General features: G+C 46.0%; 1 pseudogene; it reads right to left on the bottom strand.

The window, feature by feature from the left end:
• Positions 1–2595: 2595 nt before the first annotated feature.
• LOC132518495 (ras-related C3 botulinum toxin substrate 1-like) lies at positions 2596–4121 on the bottom strand (annotated as a pseudogene).
• Positions 4122–12378: the final 8257 nt, after the last annotated feature.

Consider the following 12378-nt stretch of genomic DNA (forward strand, 5'->3'; position numbering starts at 1 on the left):
AAGATGGTACATTTTATGTTTATGTATATTTTATCACAGTTAAAAGAGAAACTGTGGTAGCAAATACAATCCTAATAAGCAGCTTTGCAGGAAAAGCTTCTGCCCCAGAAATCTGGACCCCCCTCAGTGTCCTCTTGATGCCTTCCCGATGCCTCCTTTCCTTTGTCCTGGGGTCAGTGAGCTCATTCTTGGCAAGACTGGGAGCACGGATGCATCTGTCTCAGCAGGGAAGGAGGATGAGAAATCTGTATGTCAAGGTGAAGGTCATCCAGCAGATGTAACTTTGGACAGATGTCCTCATGGAGAAGAATGGACACCATACGTTCTACGAACAAAGCAAGGTGCTGAGGGATGTGCAGAAGAAACGCATGTTTGCACACACACACGTATATACAGTGTGCTTACGTATGATGGGCTCTTTCTGGCTCACGAGAAACACACCACGCACGGTACCTGGAAGGGAAGAGTAGATTGCTATTCCCAGATATCCGAGTCTCTCCCAACAAGAGGACCGTGCACATCCCCACGCTCTGCCATGTGTGTTTACAGGGTCTCCCGCTAGAGTGCTCACAACATACACCCCTGCCCCACTGACCCGAGGCTTGATGATGCAGAGAAGTTATCTGCTGCTGCATACAAACCAGCACACAACTTAGAACATCCACCATGTAATACGCTCCTTGCTCTGTAGATCAGCAATTTTTCAAAAAAAATTTATTGGAATATAGTTGCTTTACAATGTTGTGTCAGTTTCTGCTACACAGCAAAGTGAATCAGTTATACACATACATATATCCTCCCTCTCTTTTTTGGATTTCCTTCCCATTTAGGTCACCACAGAGCACCGAGTAGAGTTCCCTGTGCTCTACAGTAAGTTCTCATTAGTTATCTATTTTATACATAGTATCAATCGTGTATATATGTCCATCTCAATCTCCCAATTCATCCCACCCTGCTCTTCCCCCTTGGTGTCCATATTTTTGTTCTCTACATCAGTGTCTCTATTTCTGCTTTGTAAATAAGATCGTCTATACCAATTTTTTCAGATTCCACATATATGCATTAATATACTATATTTGTTTTTCTCTTTCATTCTAACCAGTATGAGGTGATACCTCACTGTAGTCTTGATTTGCATTGCTCTAATGATCAGTGATGTTGAGCATCTTTTCATGTGTTTGTTGGCCATCTGTGTATCTTCTTTGGAGAAACGTCTATTTAGGTCTTCTGCCCATTTTTGGATTGGTTTGTTTGTTTTTTTGATATTGAGCTGCATGAGCTGCTTGCATATTTTGGAGATTAATCCTGTGTCAGTTGCTTCCTTTGCAAATATTTTCTCCCATTCTGAGAGTTGTCTTCTCATCTTTTTTGTGGTTTTCTGCCATGGTTTTCTGTTCTCTGTAGCAGAAACTAACACAACATTGTAAAGCAACTCTACTCCAATAAAATTTTTTTTTAACATCAAGCCTGGGGTCAGTGGGCAGGGGTGTATGTTTTGAGAACTCTAGACCCTGTCTTTAATCAATATTCCTTAGGGGAGAAAGCATGGGCCCTTAAAGCCTCTCCAAATGGCCTCAAGAAGTCTGGAAACTTCCATCCTTGTCCTCTTTTTTTTTGCCAATCATGATTCAAGGATTTATTAAGTCATACATGCAAAACATACTGCTAATCGCATTAACAAAAGATCAATGTAAAAACACTCCACAATTCTGCAACTGTCAATTTAAAAAATTTTGTTCTAGTGGTTGAAAGGTCCAAGCTCGTATTCTTGCCAGCGGGTAAGTTGTACAGAACTTCGTTAGCACGAGCACGGGGTTGACAGAACCTCACGGACCCCAAGGAACATCGTTAGGGCAAGGACAGGAAGCGTGTGCACGCTGTGAGGCAAGAGGCGGTCAGTGTTATTAGTCCAGGTGCAGTGTCGGTGATCTGGCAGGGTTTACAGTTTAAGAATATCTAAGTATGGGCTTCCCTGGTGGCGCAGTGGTTGAGAGTCCGCCTGCCGATGCAGGGGACATGGGTTCGTGCCCCGGTCCAGGAAGATCCCACATGCCGCGGAGCGGCTGGGTCCGTGAGCCATGGACGCTGAGCCTGCGTGTCCGGAGCCTGTGCTCCGCAACGGGAGAGGCCACAACAGTGAGAGGCCCGCATACTGCAAAAAAAAAAAAGAAGAATATCTAAGTATCTTAAAAACTGTAAAGCTGCAACATAGGATTTTTACACCTAGTTACTAGAAAACCAAGGAAAGCACTTATAGCTTTGGATAAGGTAACATGAAAACAGGAATGCACTTTTACTAATCTACAAAAAAAATTTTCTAATGCATATTCAGAACGATTTTATAATACAAGGAGGCATATTGCTCATTAAGAAGGGGTTCTATAAGAAAAGCACTTATTAAGTTAGCAACTATGAGAATGATGAGGTCAAAGATGGATTAAATGCCCAATTTCAGGAGGGATGGGCACATTTAAGGAAAAGGAAAAGCTTAAGAAAACACTGATAATACCGGCCTTTCTTCATCATCTACTGCATTTGACAGAAATTAACCTTTTAAAACGTGTACCCGTGACACTTTTAATAGTTTAATTATTACGTATACAATGTAGTGTAAATTAATCTCCATATTTTGTTAAAATACTGTCTTCATCCTCAGATCACAAGTGTTCCACACACTCCACCCAGTGCACCCGCGGCCAGAGCAGAATGCTTCATCGGAGGGAACACGGGACTAAAAGCTCTGTTCAAAATCTCACCAAAGCTAATACACTAATTTGTTTTAAAAATCTCACTACGAAATCAAAAAGATGGATCCAAAGAGCTGAGCTGTTACACTCGTTCATTATGACGTACAGTACAGTGTTAGGTAGTGAACGTGGGCTGGTAAATCAGGATGCGTTAAATGGCAACGTTTCAGGAAGGAGGCTGTACTGCTCTTCACGTCTGAAACTCATTAGCGACTGTCTGCATCTCCTGCCTCAGAAGCTAGTCTCTTCCAGACAAAGGTCTTTGAACAGTTTAGTGCTTAGTGTTCTTAGCCCAACAATGCAACTTAGTTCACAAGATATTTTGGCAACCCTTAATCTGAGCAAGAATAGGGGCTTTGAGAAATAAGGCTTTAAGGAAGCTCGTCATCTTAGGGCTAAACTTTAATAGGATGTGAAAGTTTGAACTCTTACACTTTAAACAAACAAAACCTAGAAATTACTGATTGGTTCAAAACGGTTTTATGGAAAAACTAATCTGTAACAAAAACTTGGCATTGAGTGCGAAGGCTCCACCGTTTGAGCAAAGCGTACAAAGGGTCCTGGGGGACTGGGACAGGCGGGAGGGGCCTGGACATTCACAACAGCAGGCATTTTCTCTTCCTCTTCTTGACGGGGAGCGGGCAGAGAACCGCCCGGATAGCTTCATCAAACACCGTCTTAAGACCTCGCTGCGTGAGCGCCGAGCACTCCAGGTATTTGACGGCACCGATCTCCTTGGCCATGGCCAAGCCCCGCGGGTAGGTGATGGGTGTCAGCTTCTTCTCCTTCAGTTTCTCAATCGTGTCTTTATCATCCCTCAGATCAAGTTTCGTCCCCACCAGGATGATAGGAGTGTTGGGACAGTGGTGTCACACTTCAGGGTACCACTCTGCACCAACATTTTCAAATGATGCAGGACTCACAAGAGAAAAGCAAATCAAGAATACATCTGTTTGCGGATAGGATAGGAGACGTAATCGGTCATAATCTTCTTGTCCAGCTGTATCCCACAAGCCCAAATTCACCGGTTTTCCATCCACCATAACATTGGCAGAATAGTTGTCAAAGACAGTGGGGATATACTCTCCAGGAAAGGCATTGGTCGTATAACTGATCAGGAGGCAAGTTTTACCTACAGCTCCGTCTCCCACCACCACACACTTGATGGCCTGCATCTGGGCCGCTCTCTGGGCCGCGGTGGCGGCGGCCGGGCACTGAGGCGAAGAGCGGAGAGCTCGGGGCGCGCGGCTGTGGGCGGCGGAGCGTGGGGTGCTGGGGCCGCTGTCCACGCCGCCTTGCCCTCCGCCGATGGGAAGCTGGAGCCCAGCAGTAGCCACCACCCAAAGCTGGGGAAAACTGCAGAGAAACAGCCATCCTTGTCCTCTTACAGGAACGTCAGGATATACTGCACTGAAGTCTGGTTTGCCTGCTGGAGGACCAAGATCAGAGATGAGCCAGCCCAGCTGAAGCCCTCTAGAGCAACCAGCCTGCCGCCCACCGGGTAAATGAGCACATATATGTGAGTGACCCCTGGCAAGACCAGCAGGGGAACTGCTCAGCTAGGCCCAGTCCAAATTGCTGATTTACACACTAATTATTAGGACAATTTTTTACAGTAGCCAGTACCATGGGTTTTTTTTAGAGTCCATATATATGCGTTAGCACATGGCATTTGTTTTTCTCTTTCTGACTTATTTCACTCTGCATGACCGACTCTAGGTCCATCCACCTCACTGCAAATGACTCAATTTCGTTTCTTTTTATGGCTGAGTAATATTCCATTGTATATATGAGCCATGTCTTCTTTATCCATTCCTCTGTCGATGGACACTTAGGTTGCTTCCATCTCCTGGCTATTGTAAATAGTGCTGCAATGAACATTGTGGTACATGACTCTTTTTGAATTATGGTTTTCTCAGGGTATATGCCCAGTAGTGGGATTGCTGGGTCACATGGTAGTTCTATTCTTAGTTTTATTTATTTATTTTATTTTTGCAGTACGCGGGCCTCTCACCATTGTGGTCTCTCCCGTTGCGGAGCACAGGTTCCGGACGCGCAGGCTCAGCGGCCATGGGTCACGGGCCCAGCCGCTCCGCGGCATGTGGGATCTTCCCGGACCGGGGCACGAACCCATGTCCCCTGCATCAGCAGACGGACTCTCAACCACTGTGCCACCAGGGAAGCCCATCTATTCTTAGTTTTTGAAGGAACCTCCATACTGTCCTCCCTAGTGTCTGTATCAATTTACATTCCCACCAACAGTGCGAGAGGGTTCCCTTTTCTCCACACCCTCTCCAGCATTTACTGTTTGTAGAGTTTTAAAATTTATTTATTTTTAAAGTCTTTATTGAATTCGTTACAATGTTGCTTCTGTTTTATGTTTTGATTTTTTTGGCCACAAGGCATGTGGACCAGGGATTGAACCCACACCCTCTGTGATAGAAGGGTGCTTCCACTGGACCACCAGGGAAGCCCCATATTGTTTGTAGACTTTTTGGTGATGGCCATTCTGACAGGTATGAGGTGGTATCTCATTGTCGTTTTGATTTGCATTTCTCTAATAATTAGTGCATAGATCAGCAATTTGGACTGGGCCTAGCTGAGCAGATCCCCTGCTGGTCTTGCCAGGGGTCACTCACATAATTGTGCTCATTTAGCAGGTGGGCGGCAGGCTGGTTGCTCTAGAGGGCTTCAGCTGGGCTGGCTCATCTCTGATCTTGGTTCTCCAGCAGGCAAACCAGACTTCAGTGCAGTATATCCTGACGTTCCTGGAAGACGACAAGGATGGAAGTTTCCAGACCTCTTGAGGCCATTTGGAGAGGCTTTAAGGGCCCCTGCTTTCTCCCCTAAGGAGGATTGATTAAAGACAGCGTCTTCATCCTGACCACCTCTGGTTTTTGTAAATAAAGTTTTATCAGAACACCCATTTGTTTACACACTGTCTGTGACTGCTTTTCTGCTGCGACAGCACAGTTGCACCATCGGACAGAGACCACCTGGTCTGCAAAGCCAACAACATTTACTCCCTGGTCCTTTACAGGAAGTTTGCCAGCCCCTGACGTAATGCATCAGAGCACCCTCCCCTTGGGGTCAGCTGCCGAACTGCCAAATGTCCCTCTGAAGTGAAATGACGGAGCTGCCAGCTCTTCCAGGCCTACTTTACAGTCTCCAGAGGTGGACTTCCCTGGCAGTCCAGTGGTTAAGACTCCACACTTCCACTGCAAGCGGGCCCGGTTTCGATCCCTGGTCGGGGAGCTGAGATCGCACATACCATGCGGTGCAGCCAAAACAAACAAACAAATAAATAAATAAAGTCTCTGGAGGCGTTAAGGGAACCATGGACCAAAACCGCCCGTCCCGGCCAGACACGATAGTAACCACTTGCATGAGTTATCTTACAACAGGAGGTCCTGGTAGGGACGTGGAAACTAACAGGCTACCACCAACTGGAAGAACTTGGGAAAGATCGAAAGGGGAGAGGAGACACCAGTCCATGTCCTACCAACTCCCAGAATCCTTCCCGCTGGAATCCATCTCCTCTGAGTGATGCACGCGCCACCAGGAAGGACCCTGAGTCATAATGATTTCCCAGAGGGACTTCCCGGCTGGACCGGTGGTCAAGACTCTCTGCTCCCAATGCAGGGGGCCCGGGTTTGATCCCTATTCAGGGAACTAGATCCCGCATGCCAAAACTAGAGATCCCGCACGCTGCAACTAAGACCCCTAGCAGTCAAAATAAATAAATAAATATTTTTTAAAAAAAAGAATGATTGGCCAGAGATAACCCGGAAATTAACCCCATTATCATAAAACCCGAGACTGTAAGCCCTGTAGCAGAGCAGTTCTCCTGGCCTCCCTTACCCTGCTGCTCTCTGCCTGGGCGCCCCTTCCCAATAAAGTCTCTTGCTTTGTCAGCACACGTGTCTCCTCGGACAATTCACTGCTGAGTCTTAGGCAAGAGCCCACTCTTGGGGCCTGGAAGGGGTCCCCCTTCCTGCAACAGAGGGACAGCAAGGGCTGCAGAGAACAGAAGAATCACATTGGCTCTGCTGGGCCAAAGTCCAGCCTGCCGATCCCTCCGGAGCCCAGAGTCTCTGAGTTCCCTGCTACTGGGGACTTAGGCAACTAAAACACCTCCAATTACTGAGCGACTACTGCGTGCCTGGGCTGCACCACGCACTTTACACACAATCCTCACTCGATCCTTCAAGGACCCCCGTGGGAGACATTCTTTTCATATCCGTTTCCTACAGCTGCTGTAACAAAGGACCACAAAGTTAGTGGCTTAATACAACACAAATTCATTATCATACATATATTGTTTCCCTGGAGAACATTGACTAGTACACTGGGCTAAAATCGAGGTGTCATCAGGGCTGCATTCCTCTCTAAAGGGCCTGGGGGGGATCCGTTCCCTTCCTCTTTTCAGCTATTGGGAACTGCCTGCAACCCTTGGCTCGTGGCCCTTTCCTCCATGTTCAAGGTCAGAAACATCAGGCTGAGTCCTTATGCTGCCATCCCTCTCGCCTTTTCCCATTTTTCAAGATCCTTGGGATTACCTTGTGTCTACCAGCATAAACCAGGATAAACTCCCCGTTTAAGATAAAATCCCCAGTTGGTCTCTCAACGAGGTCAGCTAAATCACAATGTGAATTCCACCTATAACGTTAATTCTTTTTTTTAAAATTTTATTGAAGTATAGTTGATTTTTATTTTTAATTTATTTTTGGCTGCGTTGGGTCTTCATTGCTGCGCGCGGACTTTCTCTAGTTACAGCGAGAGGGGGCTACTCTTCGTTGCGGTGCGTGGGCTTCTCATTGCGGTGGCTTCTCTTGTTGTGAACCACGGGCTCTAGGCACGCGGGCTTCAGTAGTTGGGGCTCGCGGGCTCTAGAGTGCAGGCTCAGTAGTTGTGGCACACGGGCTTAGTTGCTCCGCGGCATGTGGGATCTTCCTGGACCAGGGCTCGAACCCATGTCCCCCGCATTGGCAGGTGGATGCTTAACCACTGTGCCACCAGGGAAGTCCCTGAAGTATAGTTGATTTACAATGTTGGGTTAATTTCTGCTGTACAGGGACTTCCCTGGTGGTCCGGTGGTAAAACTCCGAGCTCCCAATGCAGGGGGCCAGGTTCAATGCCTGGTCAGGGAACTAGCTCCCACATGCCACAACTAAGAGATCTCGCGTGCTGCACTGAAGATCCCACGTGTCACAGTTAGGACACGGCACAGCCAAAACAAACAAACGAACACATACATACATACATATATATATACATAAATATTTAAAAAAAATTTCTCCTAGGGCTTCCCTGGTGGCGCAGTGGTTGAGAGTCCGCCTGCCGATGCAGGGGACACGGGTTCGTGCCCCGGTCCGGGAAGATCCCACATGCCGCGGAGCGGCTGGGCCCGTGAGCCATGACCGCTGAGCCTGCGCATCTGGAGCCTGTGCTCCGCAACGGAAGAGGCCGCAACAGTGAGAGGCCCGCGTACCGCAAAAAAAAAAGAAAAAAAAAATTTCTCTTGTACAGTAAAGTATATACATTCTTTTTCATATTCTTTTCTGTTATGATTTGACACAGGATATTGAATATAGTTCCCTGTGCTATACAGTAGGACCTTGTTGTTTATTTAATTCCTTTGTATCCTAACATATTCACAGCTTCTGGGGACTAGGATGTGGACCTCTTTTGTGGGGAGGCCCTTTTACCTGCCTACCATACTTTATAAAACATCCCATGGGTTCAGTGACTTGCTTGGGTCACCAGGGACTAGTCAGTGGTTGGTCTGGGTGGTCTAACTCCAGAGCCCAGGCTATTCACCAGAGCTGTGATTGTCAGGGCCCCAAGTGCCTGTGGACAGGAGGAAGGCAGTGGAGGGCTGAATGCAGGGTTTAGAAGAGTGGAAACCCGGTCTTTCACTCAGTAAAGTAGGCGGAGCTATTTTAGGGCACTCCACATTCCCCATAAGGTCCCTGGGGTCTGAGGTTGCATCTCCTCTGCCCCCTTAGTCCAGGCTGCTGCGTCCTCCCCACTTCAGCAGGATCTGGGCTCTTGTCTCTTTCTGGGCAGCTTGGCGCTCTCCGTGGTACTGAAATGCCCCCCCACCCTTAGTTTGTCTCTAGAGAGAGTTGAGGGTCTCTGAAGTTCTAGCTCCTGCTTTGTCTTGCTAACTACATCCCAGGCCTCCTTATTTCCAGATCCTTACTTGGTCTCAAGCCGGGGGTCATCCTCAAGTTCTAGGGCAGCCCATATCTTGGATCTTTCCTGGAACCTCTAAATATTTTTGCACTTAGAGACTCTCAATGGATGTGCAGTAAGGGAGGTCTGTAATTGAAGGAAGCGCTCCCTTTACTGACATGTCTCTTAGGAATTAGGCAAGGTCAAGTGTCCAGGTTTGGGCTTCAAATTATACCAGTTGGTTTGAGCATGCTGATTAAAAACAAAGGGAAAATAAACAAAAAACAAATTCTGTTCTGCTATTTTGACCTTATGGCAGCCTCCAGAAGCCATCTGGTCAGCCACATAGGATCCCTGGAATCTCCAGATATGCTTTTTAAAAAAAATTATGGTAGGGACTTCCCTGGCGGTCCAGTGGTTAAGACTCTGGGCTTCCACTGTAGGGGGCACGGGTTCGACGCCTGGTCAGGGAACTAAGATCCCGTTTGCCACGTGGTACAGCCAACAATAAATTAATTAAATAAAATTAAAAATTTGGTAAAATACACATAACATAAAATTTACCATTTTAATCATTTTAAAGTGACAATTCAATTGCATTAAGCACATTCACATTGTTGTGCAACCATCCCCACCATCATCTCCAGAACTTTCTCATCTTCCAAAACTGAAACTCTGTCCCCATGAAACACTGATTCCCCAGCCTTCCCCCAGCCCCTGGCCCCCACCATTCCATGTTCTATTCTCTGTCTCTATGGATTTGCCAATTCTGTGTCCTTTTTCTGTTCCAGGATCCCATCCAGGGTACCACATGACACTTAGATGTCACGTCCATTCTCTTAAGTGCCTCTTGGCTAACACAGTTTCTCAGAAATTCTTGCTTTTGATGACCTTGACAGTTTTGAGGAGTGCTAGTTGGAAATTTTCTGGAAAATCCCTCAAATGCAGCTTGTCTGGTGTTTTTCTGATGATTAGGCTGTGGTGATGGGTTTTCAGGAAGGAAGACACTGCAGAGGTGAAGGGCACTTCTCATCATGTCGTATCAAGGGTCTGTGCCATCCACATGACTTATCCCTGTGGGTGCTGGTCTTGATCACCTGGCTGAGGTGTGTTTGTCAGTTTTCTCCACCGTAAATTTACTCTTCCCTACAGTCTTTCCAGCCCACACTCTTTTGAAAGAAGTCAAAATGCACAGCACATACTTTTTAAAAAAAATTTATTTTATTGGGACTTTCCTAGTGGTGCAGTGGTAAAGAATCCTCCCATCAGTGCGGGGGACATGGGTTTGATCCCTGGTCTGGGAGGATCCCACATGCCGCGGAGCAACTAAGCCCGTGTGCCACAACTACTGAAGCCTACATGCCTAGAGCCTATGCTGCGCAACAAGGGAAGCCACCACAAAGGGAAGCATGTACATCACAATGAAAGAGTAGCCCCTGCTCGCTGCAACGAGAGAAAGCCCTCACGCAGTACCGAAGACCCAATGCAGCCAAAAAAAAAAAAAAAAATTAATTAAATAAATAAATTTTAGAAGTTTATTTTATTGAAGTATAGTTGATTTACAATGTTGTGTTAACTTCTACTGTACAACAAAGTGATTCAGTTTATCCATTCTGATGAGAATTCAGTTTATCCATTCTTGCTGTTTATCCATTCTCTATATAATAGTTTACATCTGCTAACCCCAAACTTCCGATCCTTCCCTTCCTCACCCCCACCCCCGCCTTGGTAACCACAAGTCTGTTCTCTATGTCTGTGAGCCTGTTTCTGTTTCATAGATAGGTTCATTTGTGCCATACTTTAGATTCCACATATAAGTGATATCATATGGTATTTGTCTTTCTCTTTCTGACTTACTTCACTTCGTGTGATAATCTCTAGGTCCACTCATGTAGCTGCAAATGGCATTATTTCACTCTTTTTGATGGCTGAGTAGTATTCCATTGCATATACACCACATCTTCTTTATCCATTCATCTGTCAGTGGACGTTTAGGTTGTCTCCATGTCTTGGCTATTATAAATAGTGCACAGCCCATACCTAAGAAGTGGGGAATTATGCTCCCTTTCCTTGATGACTATTTATGTAAATTATTTTGAATTCTGCTGCCTGGGAGGTCTGTCTAATCTCCTATTCATTTAATCATTTATTTATAACAGTATGGAGTCATGGATATTTATGTTAATTTTGGGGTTATAATCCAGCATTGCTTTATCTTGCAGCAAAAGTTGTTCTAGCTTTGGGCATTGGGAACTCCTTCATTTGGTTTCTGTGTTTCTACAACGTAATCCCATCACTGTGGTAGTGTTTTTTTGTTTTTTGTGTTTTTTTGGCTGCACCGGGTCTTAGCTTTGGCATGTGGGCTCTTAGTTGCGGCATGCAGGATCTAGTTCCCTGACCAGGGACTGAACCCCGGCCCCCTGCATTGGGAGCACGGAGTCTTATTTATTTATATATTCATATTGATTTTATTTATTTATTTGGTTGCACTGGGTCTTAGTTGTGGCAGGCAGGGTCCTTCGTTGTGGCATGCAAACTCTTAGTTGTGGCATGTGGGATCTAGTTCCCTGACCAGGGATGAACCTGGTCCCCCTGCATTGGGAGCTTGGAGTCTTAACCACTATGCCACCAGGGAAGTCCCAATTGTGGTAGATTTCTTAACACTTTCTGTAGCACAAGATGCTCCAGGCTCATCTTCTATATTTCCTGCCCCAGCTTAGAATCAGCCATTTCTCCACAAAGCTCTGGTTCCTTTTATTGGAGAATGGTATTAGAAACCAAGATCTGGGTGCTGGGTGTCATGAACTTTTCAGTGTTCCATGTGATGGGGCAGGGATATGTGATGTGAGTCTGTATAAATGGCTTTCGTTAATCACATTGAGGATATAGTGCTGGACCACACTGTACTCTAAAATTATAGACTGCCATTGCTGTTTTGAGTCCCGTTAGTGAGAATCCAACATCTTGCTCTTGCCTGGAGGGTGTGAACCCTGTAGGTCACTTTGACCCAGAGAAGCAGCCTGGTTTTCCAGCCCAGGTGTGGAGCTTCAAGTAAAGGTTGTCTAGGCAAAACATTCGATTTGGTAGTTTCCAAGGAAACAGGACCCTGCATCCTCATCTCAGCCATATATATATATATTTTTTTTTTTTTTTTTTCTGGCCACACTGTGCAGCTTGTGGGATCTTAGTTCACTGACTGGGGATTGAACCTGGGCCATTGGCAGTGAAATTTCAGAGTCCTAACCACTGGACTGTCAGGGAATTCCCATCAGCCCAAGCTTAATGCCAACCTCTTTACTCATAGCTCTGCCTAGCTTTGAGCCTAACAAACTCCACTTTATGTAAATATTACCTAAACTGTGCATCGCCCCCAAATCCTATAATATGTCTCTGTCTTTTTGCTTTTTTGTTTGGGGAGATAACCCGTACTTTGTCTACTCTTGCTGCATCAAGT

This window comes from Lagenorhynchus albirostris, chromosome 3, assembly GCF_949774975.1.
Source record: "Lagenorhynchus albirostris chromosome 3, mLagAlb1.1, whole genome shotgun sequence".
In the NCBI taxonomy this organism is placed as follows: domain Eukaryota; kingdom Metazoa; phylum Chordata; class Mammalia; order Artiodactyla; family Delphinidae; genus Lagenorhynchus; species Lagenorhynchus albirostris.